Raw genomic sequence first — 18,789 nt, forward strand, 5'->3', positions numbered from 1 at the left:
TTAATTTTAACTCTTGAATACATTTCAAGTTAACTTTTAAGTAGTGAGGGGTAGGAGTCTAGTCTCATTTTTCTGTATGTGGTTATTAAGTTTTTCCAGCACCGCTTATTCCCTTTATTGGTACATAATATTCTTACATATTTATAGGATACATACAAGTACGTTTTATATGAATAGAATGTGTAATGATCAAGTCAGGGTATTTGAGGTATCCATCACCTTGAGCATTTAGCAATTCTGTGTTGGTAACATTTTAAGTTCTTCTTGCTACATTGAAGTATACAATACATTGTTGCTAACTACAGTCAATTCATTTTGCTACTGAACATGAGAGCTTACTTCTAAATTACTGTAAGTTTATACCCATTCACCAACCTCTCTTCATCTCTCCCTCCCATCTGCACACCCTTCCTAGCCTATAGTATCTATCATTCTATTCACTGTCTCCATGGGACCAAGTTTTTTAGCTCCCAAATGTGAGTGAGAACCTGTGGAATTTTTTTGTGCCTGGATTGTTTCACCTAACATAATAACCTCCAATTGGCATCCATTTTGTTGTAAATGACATGATTTCATTCTTTTTATTGTTGAATAGTATTCTTTTGTGTGTGTGTATATATATATATATATACACAAAACTTCTATATATAAAGTTCTATATATAAAAAAGTTCTATTTTTACTTTTTTGGGAAATCTCTATGCTGTTTTTCATGTCCATTTCCATTTTTCATAGTGGTTGTATTGACTTACATTCCCATCAACAATACAAGGGTTCCCTTTTCTCCACATCCTTGTCCACATCTGTTTATTTTTGTATTTTTAATAATAGTTCAGCAAGTTAATAATAGTTAAATAAGTTAAAGACAATAATAATTTTTGTCTTTTTATTTCTACCTGGAATAAATTGATATCTCATTATGGTTTTGATTTGCATTTCTCTGATGCTTTGATATTGATCATTTTTTCATATACTGTTAAATATTTGTAATCCTCTTTTGAAAATTATCTATTCATTTTTTTGCCCACTTTTTAATGCAATTGTTTGTTTCTATATTGTCGAGTTGTTTGAGTTTCTTGTATATTCTGGATGTTAGTCTTTTGTCAGGATGAATAGTTTGCAGATATTTTCTCCTATTCAACAGGTTGCCTCTTTGCTCTGTTGGTTGTTTCATCTGCTATGCAGAAGCCTTTTAGTTTAATATAGACCTGTTTGTTTACTTTTGTTTTAGTTGTCTGTGCTTTTGAGGTCTTAACCATAAAATCATTGCCCAGACCATCAGTTTTATTCTTCCGCATACGGATATCCAATGTTCCCAGCACCACTTGTTGGAGAAATGTGCTTTCCCCAGTGTATGTTCTTGGTGCCTTGCTGAAAAACAATTAACTATAACTATATGGATTTATTCCTGGGTACTCTCTTCTGTTCCCTCGGTCTGTGTTTCTATTTTCATACCAATACCATGCTGTTCTGGTTACTATAGCCTTGATATATATCTATATATCTATATATATGTGTGTGTGTGTGTGTGTGTGTATGTGTGTGTGTGCGCTTGTGTGTGTGCTTGTGTGTGTTTGAGACAGGATCTCACTCTGTCACAGAGGCTAGAGTACAGTGGCACAGTCTCAGCTCACTGTATCCTGGAGCTCCCAGGCTCAAGTGATCCACTTCAGCTTCTCAAGTAGCTTGGACTAAATGTGCATGCCACCACAAATGGCTAATTATTTTAAATTTTTTTGTAAAGAAGAGTTCCTACCATATTGCTTGATCATGAGCTCCTGGGCTCAAGCAATCCTGCCACTTCGGCCTCTCAAAGTGATAGGATTACAGGCATGGGCCACCATGCCCAGACGCTTGTAATATATATTGAAGTCAAGTAGTGTGATGCCTCCAGCTTTGTTCACTTTGCTTAGGATTAGATTGACTACTCTGACTCTTTTTTGGTTTCATATGAATTTTATGGTTTTTCTATTTTTGTGAAAAATAACACTGAAACTATGTAGAGATTTCATTCTATATATATTTATATTACTTTCGGTAGTATGGTTATTATAATGATATTAATTCTTGTGATCTCTGAGCATGAAATTTTTTTTCATTTGTTTGTGTCCTCTCCAATTTCTTTCATCAATGTTTTGTGGTTTTTCTTGTAGTGCGCTTTTACTCCCTTGATTAAATGATTTCCTAAGTGTTTTTCTGTAGCTATTGTAAATTGAATTCCTTCTTAATTTCTTTATTGATACATAGAAATGTTATTGATTTTTGTATGTTGATTTCATATTCTGAAATTTTACCAAATTTGCTTATCAGCTCTAAGAGATTTTGGTGGGATCCTTTTCTAAATTTCAAATCATGTCATCTACAAAAGGGCACAATTCGACTTTCTTCTTTCCAATTTGGTTGTCCTTTATTTTTTTTCTTGCATGATTATTCTGGATAGGACTTCCAGTACTATGTTGAACAGGAGTGGTGAAAGTAGGCACCTTGTCTTGTTCCAGTTCTTAGAAGAAAAGCTTTCAACTTGTCCCCGTTCAGTATAATGCTGTTTGGTTTGTCATATATGGCTTTTAATATGTTGACTATGACTAGTTTGTGGAGAGTATTTATCATGAAGGGATGTTAAATTTTATCTTTTTTTCTGCATCTGTTGAGATAATCATATGGTGTTTGACCTTATTTTATTTATGTGATGTATCATGTTTATTGATTTGCATATGGTAAACCATTCTTGCATCCCTGGGATAAGTGCCACTTTATCATGGTGTATAGTCTTTTTGATGCACTGCTAAATTCAGATTGCTAGTATTTCATTGAGAATTTTTGCATCTATGTGTATCAGGGATAGTCACCTGTAGTTTTTGTTGTTGTCATTGTTGCGTGCTTATCTGCTTTTGTTATTAAGGTTAAGCTAGACTTGTAGAATGAGTTAGGAAGTATTTCCTCCTCTTCAATTTTATTGGAATAGTTTGCAGAAGATTTGTAATGGTTCTTTCTTATATATTTTGTAGGATTATGCAGTGAATTCATCAGATCCTACACTTTTCTTTGTTGGGAGACTTTTTTTTACAGATTCAGTCTTGTTACTTATTATTGGTATGTTTATGTTTCCTATTTCTTTTTCATTCAATCTTGGTAGGTTGTACATTTCCAGAAATTATTGCCTCTGGATTTTCAGTTTGTTAGCATATAGTTTTTCATATAGCATATAGCCTCTGATTCATAGCCTCATACCTAGCATTTAGTCTCTGATAATCTTTTGTAATTCTGTGGTATCAGTTGTAACGTCTTTTTAAAGTTCTGATTTTGTTTATTTGGGTGCTCTCTCTTCTTTTCTTTGTTAGTCTAGGAGGGAATTTATCAGTTTTGTTTATATCTTCAAAGAACCAACTTCTCATTTCCTTGATGGTTTGTATTGTTTTCTAGTCTATATTTCATTTAGGTCTGTTCTGATCTTTACAGTTTCTTTCCTTTTGATAATTTTAGGTTTTATGTATTCTCACTCTTCTAGTTCTTTTAGGGACATCATAAAATTGTTTATTTGAAATATTTCTACTTTTTTGCTGTAGGTATTTGTTGCTATAAACTTCCACTTTAGTGCTGCTTTTGTTGTATTCTACAGGTTTTGATCTGTTGTGGTTTAATCTCATTTGTGTCAAGACTTATTTTTTTCCAAATTTTTATCTTAATTTCTCCATTGACCCAATGGTCATTCAGGAACACATTGTTTAATTTCTATGTATTTGTAAAGTTTTTGTGAGTTATTATTAGTATTTATTTCCAGTTCATCTTATTGCGGTTTGAGAAAATACTTAAGATACTTGATATGATTTTGATTTCTAACAATTTGTTGAGACTTGTTTTGTGGCCTAATATATGGTTTATCCTTGAGAATGTTCCATGTGCTGACAAGAAGAATGTGTATTCTGCAGCTGCTGAATATAATGCTCTACACATTTCTGTTAGGTTCACTTGGTCTAAAGTCCAGTTTAAATCCAATGTTTCTGTGTTTTGTATCTAGGTGATCTGTCTAGTGCTATGAGTGGGGTATTGAAATCCCCCATTATTATTGTATTGGACTCTCTCTATCTTTAAATTTAATAATATTTGCTTTATGAATCTCCATGCTCCATGTTGAGTGCATATACATCATATATATTTAGAATTCTCATATCCTCTTGTTAGATTAATCCCTTTAACATTATATAACAACCTTCTTTGTCTTTTTTTTAACTGTTTTTGGCTTAAATATGTTTTATCAGATATAAGCATCTCTACTTATGCTCATTTGTGTTTTCTGCTTGTGTGGAATATCTTTTTACATCCCTTTACTTTCTTTCTTTTTTTTTTTTTTTTTTTTTTTTTTTGAGACAGAGTCTCGCTTTGTCACCCAGGCTGAAGTGGAGTGGTGCGATCTCAGCTCACTGCAATTTCCGCCTCCTGGGTTCATGCCATTCTCCTGCCTCAGCCTCCCAAGTAGCTGGGACTACAGGCACCCACCACCATGCCTGACTAATTTTTTGCATTTTCTTTAGTAGAGACGGGGTTTCACCGTTAGCCAGGATGGTCTCGATCTCCTGACCTCCTGATCCTCCCACCTCGGCTTCCCAAAGTGCTGGGATTACAGGCATGAGCCACCACGCCTGGCCTACATTCCTTGACTTTCAATCATACGTATCTTTACGGGTAAAGTGCATTTCTTGTATGCAGCATATACTTGAATCATGTTTTTAAATTCATTCAGTCTCTATCTTTTAAATGGAGAATTTAATCCATGTACATTCAAAGTTATTACTGATATTATTGATATAACAGGTTTTGTTCCTGTCATATTGTTAATTGTTTTTTGGGTGTTTCGTGTATTCTTTGTTCCTTTTTCTGCCATTGTTTGTCATTGTGCTTTGGTAGTTTTCTCTGTAGTACCATTTGAATCCTCTCTTTCTCCTTTCTGTGTATGCTTTACCATTGAGTTTTATACCTTTGTGTGGTTTCATGATCATATTGCCGTCCTTTCACTTCTGGGTTTCTTGAGTATTTCTCATAGGACTTAACTAGTGTTGATGAATTCGCTCAGCTTTTGCATGTCTGGGAAATAATTTATTTCTTTCTTTATGAAGGCTAATTTTGATGCCTTCAAAAACCTGGGCTGGCAGGTTTTTACTTTCTTTCAGCACTTTGAATGTATTATTCCATTTCTACTGGCCTGTAAGATTTCTGCTGAGTAATTTTCCATTAGTCTAATGCAAGTTTCTTTAAAGACATTATACTGTTCCAGTTTTTAAAATTCTCCCTTTGCCTTAGACTTTAGACAGTTTGACTGTAATGTGCCATAGAGAAGACCTTTTTGCATTATATCTGCTTGGTGATCTCAGAGCCTTCTCTATCTTGATGTCTAAATATTTGGCTCGACTTAGGAAGTTTCCATCTATTATTTGTTAAATGGGTTTTCTAACCTTTTCCTTTTCTTTTTGCTCTTTGGAACTGCAATAGTGAAAAAATTTGGTTGCTTTATGGTGTCCCATGTATTACAAAGGCTTTATTCATTTTTAAAATTCTTTTATATTTGTCTGTCTTCAAGTTATGAGATTCTTAATTCTACTTGATCTAGTCTATTGGTGAAGCTTTTAAATGTATTTATTTGCATTTATTCAATAAATTCTTAAGTTCCAGAAATTTTGTTTGGTTCTTTTTTTATGATATCTATCTTATTAATTTATTATTATATCCTGAATTGTTTTTTCAATTTATTTGAATTGCTTTTCAAAATTCTCTTGATCTCCCTGAACTTCTTTAGAATCAATACTTTAAATTACTTTTCCCAGAATGTGTTAATTTCTTTTTGATTGGGATCTATTGCTGGATAATTATTGTGTCCCTTAGGATGTGTCATATTTTCTTGCTTTTTTGTATTTCCTGTGTCCTTGCATTAATATCTGTACATCTGGTGTCAGTCACTTCTTCCAATATTTTGAATTTGTTTTCATAAAAGCTGTTGAGAAACTGTGAGAGAGATTTTGATAATATTAAGACCAGGGAAGCAGGAATATTTCTTCTTCTCCTTCACCAAACACAATAAAGACCTTTGGTCTTTCCCAATTTGAAGAAGCGTCTAGCCACTTCTCTACATAGGCAGAAAGAGATCACCTTGTAGAAATATATCTTTGGTTTTTTGAGACTTTAGAGAAACTCAGTTTATACAAATTAAATATAGTAATAAACACTTTTAGAGAAAAAATTGTTTCAACATGGCATGACTGCACTATACCTTGTTTTTAATATTCAGAGATCTGGAAAGTATGGACCAATTTATTTAACTAGAGGTCTCTTTGGTGGTAGAGACCCAACTTTCTCTTCCTAAAGTTCAAAATTCTGGAAATTTGTCAGCTGAATCTGAGTATCCCTGATCAACGGACATTACAAGCTAAATGATATTAATTGGCTGACCATGAGAGGAGAGTCAGGATCGATTACCTGAGCCTAACAAAAGGACACAAAGTTTCTTCCACAATTGATGTTATTTCAGGAAAATGACATGTGGACCTTGGAGTTTTGGGTTAAGGAATTAATAATGGTGTAAGTAGCGATCTCTATTATCTACTATTGGTTCCACTTCTCTGATTGAACCCTAAGTGACACGTAATTCAGCATTGGGAATGATTCCAGAAAAAGACTCTTAAGGATGAGTTCTCTAAATTGATTCTATGATTTATGAGATGATGTCTTAGTCCACTTTGTGCTAATGTAACAAAAAATATCATAAATTGGGTAGTTTATAAAGAAAAGAAATTGCTTTCTCACAGTTCTGGATCCTGAAAAGTCCGAGATAAAGGTGCTGACAGGTTCAGTTATTTGGTGAGGGCTTTACTCTCTGGATGGGGGGACACTGTGTCCTCATGTGGAAAGTGGAAGGGCAAGAGACTGAACACCGTGTGAAGCTTCTTTAGTAGAGGCTTTAATCACATATGTGAGGGAGGAGCTCTTATGGCTCAATTACCTCTTAAAGGTTCCACCTCAATACTATCTCACTAGCAACATATTAATTTTGGAGGGGACATATTCAAACCATAGAACATGAGTTCTCTAATCTGATTTGATATAAAAACATTGACTTTGCTTCCAGTGGTAAAGAAAGCACTGAAAGTACATGGCATGCAGTGGCAAAACAGTTACTCAAATTATCACGCTAAGATGCTTCTAATATAGGCAAGGCTCTGGGTGATGATGCATTTGCCCTCACAGAATATTACAGTTAAAATAAGAGAATTATATGGTTGTTTGTTTAGTTGCATCTAACTGCACTGGAATGCTTAAGGAAAGACAATGATAAGCTTGCTACTTTAAACTCCTAGCTCAAGGCCTTACATAAGAGACATGAAAGCCTTTATGAATGACCTGGAGAAAAAGAGCTCTCTTCCTGAAGCCACAGGACCAATATTTCTAAAAATTAAAGTTTAATATTTTGGGTGGCTGACCACAAGCACGATGAACTCTTAAACATGTTAGGCTCTCTTTTATTAAAGTTATGACATTGATTAGGAAGAAATGAGATTCTAACAATTAGAATGGAAACAAATTCCAATGAATATTGGAAATGCGAAGCAGGCTGAGAGGACTGCTCAGCTGTGAATATGTGCCACATTTCATACAAAAGTAAACATGACTTAAAAGAGCCTAAAAGGTAGATTTCAGAGCCATGGAGATTTATTCCCAGGCCTCGAAACTATTTAAGAAACTCTCAACAGTAGTCCACTTGAATTTCAGGAATTCTACAGACCAGTGACTCACTTGAGCTTCCTAGTTTTAGGGTTTTTAATACGAGTGTCTACAGTGGTTATCCTGTGTCTATCCCACCATTGAATGGCAGGTGTGTGGCAGGGAAACAGATAGTTTACATCTTCAATTTCACAGGTCAAGATAAACTGTGTTCAAATAGTTGTACTTAAGACATTACACCTGAGAAGCCTTATCAACACCTGGACCTCATTTAAAGAATAAGATTTTGGAGTTTGTGCTGATGCTATAGTAAAATGAGACTTTGAGTGGCCTTGGAAATGAGACAGTATATCTCAAATGTAAGAGGGGTGTGAATCATTGGGAGTTACAGGGGACCCTGTAGAAGGCAGCCTCTGAGATGAACCCCAATCATCTCTACCTCTTGGTATTCAGCCCTGTATATAATTACCTTGTCTTGTGTGTGAGCTGGATTCAGTGACTCATTTCCAATGAAAATGATAAGTGTTAGTGAAGATGTAAAGAAATTGTAATTCTTTAGACACTATTAGGTGTAATGTAAACTGGTTTAGATAACATAGAAAATGGTATAGATATTTTCCAAAAAAAATTAAAAATAGAAGTACCTTGTGATCCCAAAATTCTACTTCTGATTGTATATATATGAAATAATTGAAATCAGAATCTTGGAGAGATATCTGCACCCCCTTGTTAATTGCAGCATCATTCACAATAGCCAAGATATGGAAACATTTCAAATATCCATTGAAAGATAAATAAAGAAAATGTTGTATACATACAGTGGAATATTATTCAGCCTTAAAAAAGTAAATTCTATTTGAGACAACATGAATGGACCTAGAGGATATACCACTAAGTTAAATAAGCCAGTCATAGTAGGGTAAATGCTGCATAATCCCACGTATATGAGGTATCTAAAGTAGTCAAATTCATACAAGCAGAAAATAGAATACTGGTTGTTAGTAGATGGGGGAGGAGGAAATGGGAAATTGTTGCTAAATGGATGTAAAGTTTCAGTTATGCAAGACAAATAAGGTATAGAAATATGTTGTACAGCATGGTAACTATAATTAACAATACAGTATTGTGCACTTTGAAATATGTTAAGGGGATAGGTCTCGTGTTAAGGTATTCTTATCACACACACACATATACACACACACGGAGACACATACAAGAAAACACAACAGAACACAAAGAAATTTCTGGAAGTAATGGGTATGTTTAGTACCTTGATTGTGGGGATGATATCAGGGGTGTATACATATGTTCAAACTCATCAAAATGTGTACATTAAATATTTGCAAATTTTGTAGATCATTTCAATAAAGCATTCTTAAAAATACATCATAAGTAATATTACTTCTGAGATTAGGTCATATGTCTGAGGTGCACTCTTCCTCAATTTGTCTTAGATCATTTGCTCTGGGTGAAGCCAGCTACCATGTTGTGAGTTGTCTTACAGAAAAGTCCATAGAGCCAACAGCCAACAGTGAGTTGACATTATCAGTCCAACAGCCCACACGAAATTGATGTCTGCCAAAAATCTTGCAAGTGACTTTGGAAGCAAATTCTGCCCTAGCCAAGCCTTTAGAGGAGAATTCAGGCCCAGCCCACAGCTTGACTACACAGTTATGAGACCTTGAGCCAATGCCAGCCATCTAAGCTGCTCCCAAACTGATGATCTACAGGATTTCTAAGATAATAAATGTTTGCAGTTTTAAGTTGCTAAATATTGGAGTAATTTACAACAATATATAATTAATATAGTACTTCTAAAATGAATGAACAAAATTATAAGAGATATAGACTGTGTTTCTGATGGCAGTATCCCAAATTTTCTTACAAAGCAACTGAAAACTTCAGCAGTTTCCAAATACATGGGTTCTATATACATGGATTTAAACAACCGTATATTAAAAATTTTTTGGCTGGACGCGGTGGCTCACGCCTGTAGTCCCAGAACTTTGGGAGGCCACGGTGGGTGGATCATGAGGTCAGGAGTTCGAGACCAGCCTGGCCAACATGGTGAAACCCTGTCTCTACTAAAGATACAACAAATTAGCTGAGTGTAGTGGCATGCCTGTAATCCCAGCTACTCGGAAGGCTGAGGCAGGAGAATCGCTTGAACCCAGAAGGCAGAGGTTGCAGTGAGGCGAGATTGCACCATTGCACTCCAGCCTGGGCAACAGGATGAGACTCTGTCTCAAAAAAAAAAAAAAAAAAAAAAAAAAAAAAAAGGCCAGGCACGGTGGCTCACACCTGTAATTCCAGCACTTTGGGAGGCTGAGGTGGGCGGATCATGAGGTCAAGAGAACGAGACCATCCTGGCCAACATGGTGAAACCCTGTCTCTTCTAAAAATACAAAAAATTAGCCAGGCATGGTGGCGCATGCCTGTAGTCCCAGCTACTTGGGAGGCTGGGGCAGGAGAATCCTTAAACCGAGAGGCGGAGGTTGCAGTGAGCTGGGATGGCACCACTGCACTCCAGCCTGGGTGACAGAGCCAGACTCTGTCTCAAAAAAAAAAAAAAAAAATTAATTGTGTTTATAGTGACCACACACAGACTTTTTTCCTTGTCATTATTCCCTAAATTACAACTATTTATACAGCACATACATTGGATTAGGTATTATAAGTAATCTAGAGATAGTTTAAAGTATACAGGAGGATGTGCATAGGTTATATGCAAACACTAAAATATTTTATATGAGGAACTTGAGCATCCATGGACTTGGATATCTGTGCGAGGTCCCGAAATGAATTCCCCACAGATGCCAAGGGACTACCACAAATCTAGGAGACTTTTCAAGGGCTGGGTATATTTTCTGGGCTAGTTTCGATTTTATACCTTTTTCATTATTACAGATTCTACTTTGAGGATCCAGCATTCCTTTATTTCTTTGTACCCCAAATACTAGAATTCAACTTCATTGTTTCAAAGTCTTTACTATTAAGTTAGCCTTTGTATATTCAATGCTGCAAGTACATCTTAACCACTGAATCTTTATCAGTTGATTTTTCAATTCAGGGTCTCCTTCTAATGTTTTCTACAAAGTGCCAGCTCTCTGCTTTAGTTGTGGCCCTTGAGAATGTTTATGTGTTTGTTTTGGCCCTACAGGTCCTTCTGTAACTAATAAGGCTGCCTTGAATTCATATTTTTCATTTAGCCATGTCACCTCTGCATACTGAGTCAAATGCGAGGATGTTTATTCTAAAATTCTTACTCTTATTACAATGAGTAGTAGAAGGTATGCAATCTTATATAGCTATGGAATAGCTCTTTTACCAAAAATTTATTTGTGGTGAGTCTACCTCCAACTTATTGTCCCAATTTATACCTATTGTCTAAACATAATGTTAGTACATTTTTTCACTCTGGGAAGTATTCAGAAGTAAACATTACAGTTTTGACAATCCCTTTTGTAACCAAAATTGCCCAATCAGGAGAAGCAGTGTTGGATTGTAATAAAGAATGCAAACTTTGTGAAAACTGGAATTGAAATCCTAACACTACCTTTTTCAGCTTTTTGCTCTTGGTCAAGTTACCTGATCTTTACTTTTAAAATAGATGAGAAAAAAAAAATAAGAATTCATAGGCTTACGAGTATTCAATAAATTACTACACATAAAGTCCTGAGAAAAGTGCCTCTCATAGAGTGATTACTCAATAGATATGAATATTGTAATGGGTAATTTTATAAGTAAACTGAATTGGCCATGAAGTACCTAGATATTTGTTCAAACATTATTCTGGGTATTTCTGTGAGTGTGTTTTTGGATAACATTAACATTTAAAGTGGCATACTGAGTAAAGCACATTGCCCTCCCCAATGCAAGTGGGCCTCATCCAATCAATTGAAGGCCTGAATAATGAGAAAAAGCTGATCTCTTAAGTAAGAGAAAATTTCTTCTGCCTGACTGACTTTAAACTGAGACTTCAGCTTTTTCCTGCCTTCAGAATTGAACTGAAACATTGGCAATTCCTGGGTCTTGAGGCTGCAGGTCTTTAGGCTAGAATCACACCATCAGCAATTCTGAGACTCCAGCAATTCTGCTGACTTTCCCTGCAAATCTTAGGACACGTCGGTCTCCATAATCTTGTGAGCCAACTCTTTATAATAAACAAGTACACATGCACACATCCTTAGTTTGTTTCTCTGGAGAGTCCTGAATAATAGAAGTATTAAAGAGGCTATAACAAAATTGCTTAATAACAATCATGTATGCTAGAGAAGAGGGATACCTTCTTCAAATTTTCCACCTGTAACTTTCTTAGAAAAGGAGATTTCACACCGATCCTGTGCAAATCTATTAACAAAATATGCTGTAGGGAATGTGACACATTAGCTTAACATTAAAAATATGGAATATTATCATTTAGGATTTGAGTTCTCAAACTTTTGATAATTATTCGGATGAGGATCATGATGATAATTATTATGGTTATGGAAATCAAAGCAATTGTTATAGACATCGTTTACTTTAATACAAAGCTACCATGATTTGAATTCAGCTGTAAGGCATAGCACATTAAAAAGTCAAAGAAAATATGTGATTCTTAGCATCAAAATACAAGTTATTTAACGTAAAATAATAAAGCACAATTTAATCTGTCAGAATAGCAAAGTGTTTCCTTTTTCAAGTAACTATTGGTTTTGAATAGCGTTATGTTAAATAGCTGGTTTCTTAGGTTTTGAGCAGCTATAATCTTAGAACTAATTTAACTTAAAAAAAACTTGTCTAAGCCAAGAGCTAACATCATATTTAATGTTGAAAAACTAAAAGCTATGTCTAAGATTAACAACAAAATGAAGATGCTCAGTGTCATCACTTGTTTAACATAGTACTAGAAGTCCTAGCCAGAGCAATTAGTCAAGAGAAAGAAATAAAAGGCATCCCAATTAGAAAGTAGGTAGTGCAACTGTAGCTGTTTGCAGATGATATGATTTTATATATAAAAAGCCCTAAAGACACCACAAAAAAACTGTTAGAACTAATAAAGAAGCTCAGTAAAGTTGCAGGATACAAAACAACATATCAGTAGTGTTTTTATATACTAAAAATGAACTTTCTAAAAAAAGCAAATTTAAAAAAATCATATAGTAGCTAGAGAAATAAAATAGAGTATTTTAAAGCATTACAGCATGGTGACTATAGTTAATAATATTGTATTGTATACTTGAAATTTGCTAATAAAGTAGATCTTAAGTGTTTCACTACACACATGCACACAAAAGGTAACTATATCAGGTGATAAACATGTTAATTAGCTTGATTGTGTACACATCCATCTAAATTATCCTGTTGTACACCTGAAACATATACAATTATTATTTGTCATTTATACCTCAATAAGTCTGGGGGAGCAAAACTTGCCTAGGAAAATAATCAGAAATGCACACTAAGAAAAAACACAAATAAACAAAAATTACTTTTGCCTTATTTAAAAGGGGAATAATTGAGATAACAGAAATTACTCCAGTTATATTATACTACTTTAATAAATATGTGTGCACATGCTAAAATTAAGTTTATTAAAAATTACTAATGGCATGTCAAAATAATGTTAATTGACAAAAAATCAGGGTGCAATACAATTGCAACCAGATTTAAAATATTCTAGAAATAGAAAATATAGCATACTATAATCTTTACTTTTGAGTAAGAAGATCATAGTTTTTAAAAATGATAGTCCCAGCTACTCGGGAGGCTGAGGCAGGAGAATGGCATGAACCCGGGAGGTGGAGCTTGCAGTGAGCTGAGATCACATCACTGCACTCCAGCCTGGGGACAGAGAGAGACTCCGTCTCAAAAAAAAAAATTATATTCTTTAAAATTTTTAAATATATTTTCTCTAATTTTCACCAATAAGCATAATACTTCAATTATATGGGGAAGATGAGAACCAACAAATACAAATAAATGAAGTATTTACTGAACAAAAATAAACATGGTCTTTGCCATGGTGATCTTTTTTTTCAACCTTACATATCATATTTGTAGTGAGAACACTTAAAATCTCTTAGCAGTTTTCAAGTATAGAATGCGTTGTTATTGACTATAGTCACCATGTTGTACAACAGAGCTCTTGAACTAATCTCTTCTGTCTAAATAAAATTTGGTATCCTTTGACCAATATTTCCCCAATCCCTCCATCACCCCCCAACCCCTGGTAGCCACCATTCTACTCTCTGCTCCTGAATTTGACATTTTTCAGATTGCACATGTAAGTGAGATCATGCAGTATTTATCTTTCTGTGCATAACTTATTTCACTTAACATTAGTGTCCTCCAGATTTATTCATGTTGTCACAAACGACAGAATTGCCCCCTCTTTTAAGGCTGAATAGTATTTCATTGTGTATGTATACCACATTTTCTTTATTCATTTATCTGTTGATGGACGCTTAGGTTGATTCCATTTCTTGGCTATTGTTAATAATGTTGCAGTAAACATGGGAATACATATAACTATTTAACACACTGATTTCATATCCTTTGAATATATAGCCAGTAATGAGATTGTTAGATCATACAGTAATTTTAGTTTTAATTGTTTGAGGAACCTCCATACTGTTTTCTCTAATGACGATACTAATTTACATTCCCAGACATGTTGATTTTAAAGCACGATAGGGCTTAAGGAAATTTCTTGAATTATTTTGACGTGTGAGTCAGGATCAACTGTCACTTTGAATCCCAACTTTTTAGACAATGTAAGCTTCAAACTCTCAAGAACAAAGCAAGTACCTTAGTTGGAAATGCAGAAATCACCCGCCTTCTGGGTTGATCTCGCTGGGAGCTGCAGACCGAAGCTGTTTCTATTCCGCCATCTTGCCAGCCGCCTCAAAGTATGAATGTATATCTGCTACACAAAAGCGTCCATAATGTGAACACTGGGAGAATACGACTGATTGAGTATAGTAAAGTCTTAAGGTATTGTAAGTCTATTATTTCATAATCTCCATATTAATGAAGCCATTTCACTGAATTTTAAGATTTTAATTGTTTTTCCTGAATATAAATTAATAGAAGTACAAATTCAAACATTTTCAACCACTATATTGCTCTAAGTGAAAGTCCCCATTAAAATCACCCATAAAGAATAACTATAGTTAATTTTTAATTATAGTTATAGTTAATTAAAAATTAACTATAGTTAATTTTTAAAATATATATGTTTTTCTAGGCATCTATGACTGTCCTCTCTGTTTATATTATTTGGTCATACTACAAAAAGTATAAAATGACTTTTCCACCATATATATGTATACATATATTTCCACAATACATATATATGTACACATACACACACAATTTCTATACCAATGTAAAATTTTGTAAAATAGTCAATAGCATGGACTTGTTAATCATAAACACTGCATTCAAATTCTACCACATATTGGCTGTGTCACTTGAAGCAGAATTATGTAAACACCTCAAAAGTCCAATTTTCTAATATATGAACTGCAGATAATACTGTCTGAGTCATAGGATTCTAATAAAAATTCAAGGCAATAATACACATAAAGCTTTTAGCACATTACCTAAGAGATGAATGTTAAATATCTTAAGTTGTTTTTGAGTTGTTGGTATTGTTTATTATTATTCCATATTTTATAACAAAATATTATTTTATATATTTCTCTAGGATTATCTCTTGTAAGTGAAATTGTAAGTTTTATTTATTTGTTTATTTATTTTTTAGAGACAGGGTGTCACTCGGTTTCCCAAGTTGCCCAGGTTGATCTCAAACTCCTGGACTCATGTGATCCTCCCACCTCAGCTACCCAACGTCCTGAGCCCAGCCAAAATTATGGGTTTTAAATTTTTTCATCTTACTATTTTTAAGTAGTTTTGGATGATTTATATTCCCTAAAACAATACGAAAGCTATTGGAATACTTCTTTTTTACACCTACTAAACAGTGAATATTTTCTGGAGTTTTTATTATTTTGCCAAAAAAAGAGGCATTTTTTTTTTCTTTTTCTTTATTTTCCAGATCTTTATGTATTTCAGTTGATATCACTTCATCTATTTCTTTTCTTTTCTTTTAGACACAGGGTCTCATTACGTCACTCAGACTGGAGTACAGTGGTGTGATCGTAGCTCACTGCAGCCTGAAACTCCTGGGCTCAAAGGATCCTCCCATCTCAGCCTCCAGATTAGCTGAAATTATAGGTGTGCACCACCATGCCCAGCTAATTTTTAATTTTTTTTGTAGAGACAGGGTCTTTCTGTGTTGCCCAGGCTGCTCTCACACTCCTGGACTCAAGCAATTCTTCCTCCTCTGCCTCTCAGAGTACTAGGATTAAAGGCATGACTAACCGCACCCCACCCATCTATTTCTTAATATGTGTGTATTTGATATTTGCATTAGACGTCATATAGCAGAGAACTCTCAGCACAGTGAAATAAACAAGTGAGGAATTTAGAGGTTCATTTATTTTCCATAAAAATCAGGAGATAGATAGCTTTATGCATCAAGTTCCCCTTTCAGGTAGAATGATATTTTACATATATATATATATCCATATATATATATGTATATAAAATGATAGGTTATATATATATATAAGATACAGATAGGTTCTATATATATACACACATATATATGTGTATATAAATGTGTATCTATATATATATATATACACACACACACACACACACACACACACGTATATATATATATATATAGAACCTATCTGATAAAAGTGAAGCTTTTCCCAAATGGCCAACATTTCTGCTTATGCCTGATGGACAAGAACTATCATAAGGCCATCCCTAATTTCAAGGGAACCTGAGAATCATATCCAGCTGGTGCCATCACTGTCCCAAACAACACAGTTTCTGTTATTAAGAAAAAAGTTAATTGACATTAGTTTATCAATCTCTATTTCATTAACCTTTTATAGTTCTTTTCTTTCTAACCTTTTTTATTTTTTGGTCCATTTTTCTGTTCACCTGCTCTATTTTTTCCTCTTTATATTATTATACAGTTTGGTATAATGATGTGCTGGTAAATGTTTATTTAACAACTAGCTCTCATCACAAAATGAAAAAGCCTGATTTGTAGCATTTTTTAAATATTTATGGCATAAATACTCTTACTGTGGCCAATCTTACACTCCCAAAGTAATGTAATTAAATGTGGAGTTAGAAAGAGATGAGTAGTAATACACAATTATCTAGTAATTCCACCCCAAAGATACAATAAACATAAACTTGAAGGCATAGATAATAGCACAATGCAGTAAACTAATTAGAAAGTGATGTTTTTCCATTTTTATTCCTTTTATTTTTTAAATTATTTATTTAATTTTATGTTTTATAATTTTCATAGTAACAACTGTATTTAACAACTGACACAAAATTAATAAAACAGTCGGCTCTTACAAGCTATGAGCTGGCTCCAGCACACAAGTGGTTTGACATACGTGTCTGTTTCTGTATGTGAGAGAGCATGTTTATGCTAGAACAGTCTTACTAATCATATTTTATTCTTATATGCCAATAATTTATATTTATGTTTTTAATTTTGATATAGGCATGTTAAGATCTCTTTATTGCTATTTTATTTCTGAATAATTCTAGTATTATAATTAAATGAAATTTTATCTTGCATCATCAATGAGCATTAGATTTTCTTGAAACTTTTTGTTTATTTATTTATAAACTTCATAAGCTACTAAGTGCTAGGTGTAGTTTTAGGTACAGGAGATACAGAAGTGACGTCTCTGAAAGTACTTGCTCTGAAAAAGTGGGTTTGTGTTGGGAGATGGGGAGTGTATTTGGAGTAGGAAGAAAAGGGTTAGTAGCTGGCCTACAGCTTATCACCATTCCCATGAGGACATACATGCAGTCAGAAAAAGAAAAATGTTCAGGTCAAGTCATCTTGACAACATGTTATCAGACCCTCTGATGGTATTTACCAGAAGGAAATAGAGTCTTTATCTGTGGAATGCTTTTCTCAGGACCTGCTCTAGTTGCTTATAAAATATAAATTTGGAATTGATGGAATTATGGAGCAAAGTATGCTGGAAAATATTATATCTTATGTAATTATTGGGTATAAAATGGATATGTTTTATGACCAATAGTTACATTTGTATAAATGATGCTTCACATGCATTGCTTTAAACCTCGTATGTTAAATCTCAATCCAATGTCCCCAATGAAAGAAGACATAAGAGATACGCTGATGGTTTTAGACTGTTTTAGACATGCTCTTCCTTGATCATGCGATTGCCTGCATCCATTGAATTTCTAGTAACCTTTCTTATTGGTCAGATCTCTCTGATCTTCATGAGTCTGACCTTTTTTTTTTTATTTGAGGGATAGCAAATAATAATAATAAAGAAAATATAATAACTACTATGAAGATAATTAAAATGCTTTGAGTTTGAAGAAATTTAAAATGTGACTGATTTAGAGCTTGTGATCAGAGAAAGACTATTTGAGAAGACAATGTTTAATTTTGAACTGAAAGGTGAGTGATGCAACATTCCAGAAGAGCATTCCAGGCAGAGACCTGCAAAAGAGCCAAAGATGAAAATGAGCTAAGTTAACATAGAAAAAGTGAAGAAATTCCAGATGTCAAAAATGTCATGAGATTGGGTAAGAAAGGCAGAACATAAGTCCAGAAAGATGAAGAGATGCCAAGTAATTCAGGCCTCGTAGCCATAGGTGAAAAGTTTAACATTTATTTTAAGTCCCCAGTGAAGCCATTGAAAAGTGACAAAATTTATTTATATGGCTGCTGTGTGAAGAATGAATCATAAAGAACCATGATTGAAAACAAAGAGAAATTACTTTAATAGTCCATACAAGAGAAGACACTGACTTTGAACAGGGAGTTAGGAGTGGAATGGAAAAGAAATGGAAGGATTCAAAATAAAGAGGTAGGGTCTAATGCCATCATTTCAAATTGGTTTATTTTGTGCCTAGAGAACATCTGGCAATATATGGAGACCTTTTTGATTGTCACAACCAGGGATGGAGGTGGTACAACTGGCATCTAGATGGTAGATGCCAGGAA

General features: G+C 34.1%; 1 long non-coding RNA gene across 3 annotated transcripts in view; it reads right to left on the bottom strand.

The window, feature by feature from the left end:
* LOC115933795 (uncharacterized) overlaps positions 1-18,789 on the bottom strand; it is a 199,649-nt gene that overhangs the window by 143,929 nt on the left and 36,931 nt on the right. For all 3 annotated transcript variants that reach the window (XR_010129644.1, XR_010129643.1, XR_008677768.2), the window contains exon 2: positions 14,502-14,619. This is a non-coding gene — a long non-coding RNA (uncharacterized lncRNA). The remainder of the gene's footprint in view (positions 1-14,501; positions 14,620-18,789) is intronic.

Source organism: Gorilla gorilla, chromosome 11 (assembly GCF_029281585.2).
Source record: "Gorilla gorilla gorilla isolate KB3781 chromosome 11, NHGRI_mGorGor1-v2.1_pri, whole genome shotgun sequence".
NCBI classification, from domain to species: Eukaryota; Metazoa; Chordata; class Mammalia; order Primates; family Hominidae; genus Gorilla; species Gorilla gorilla.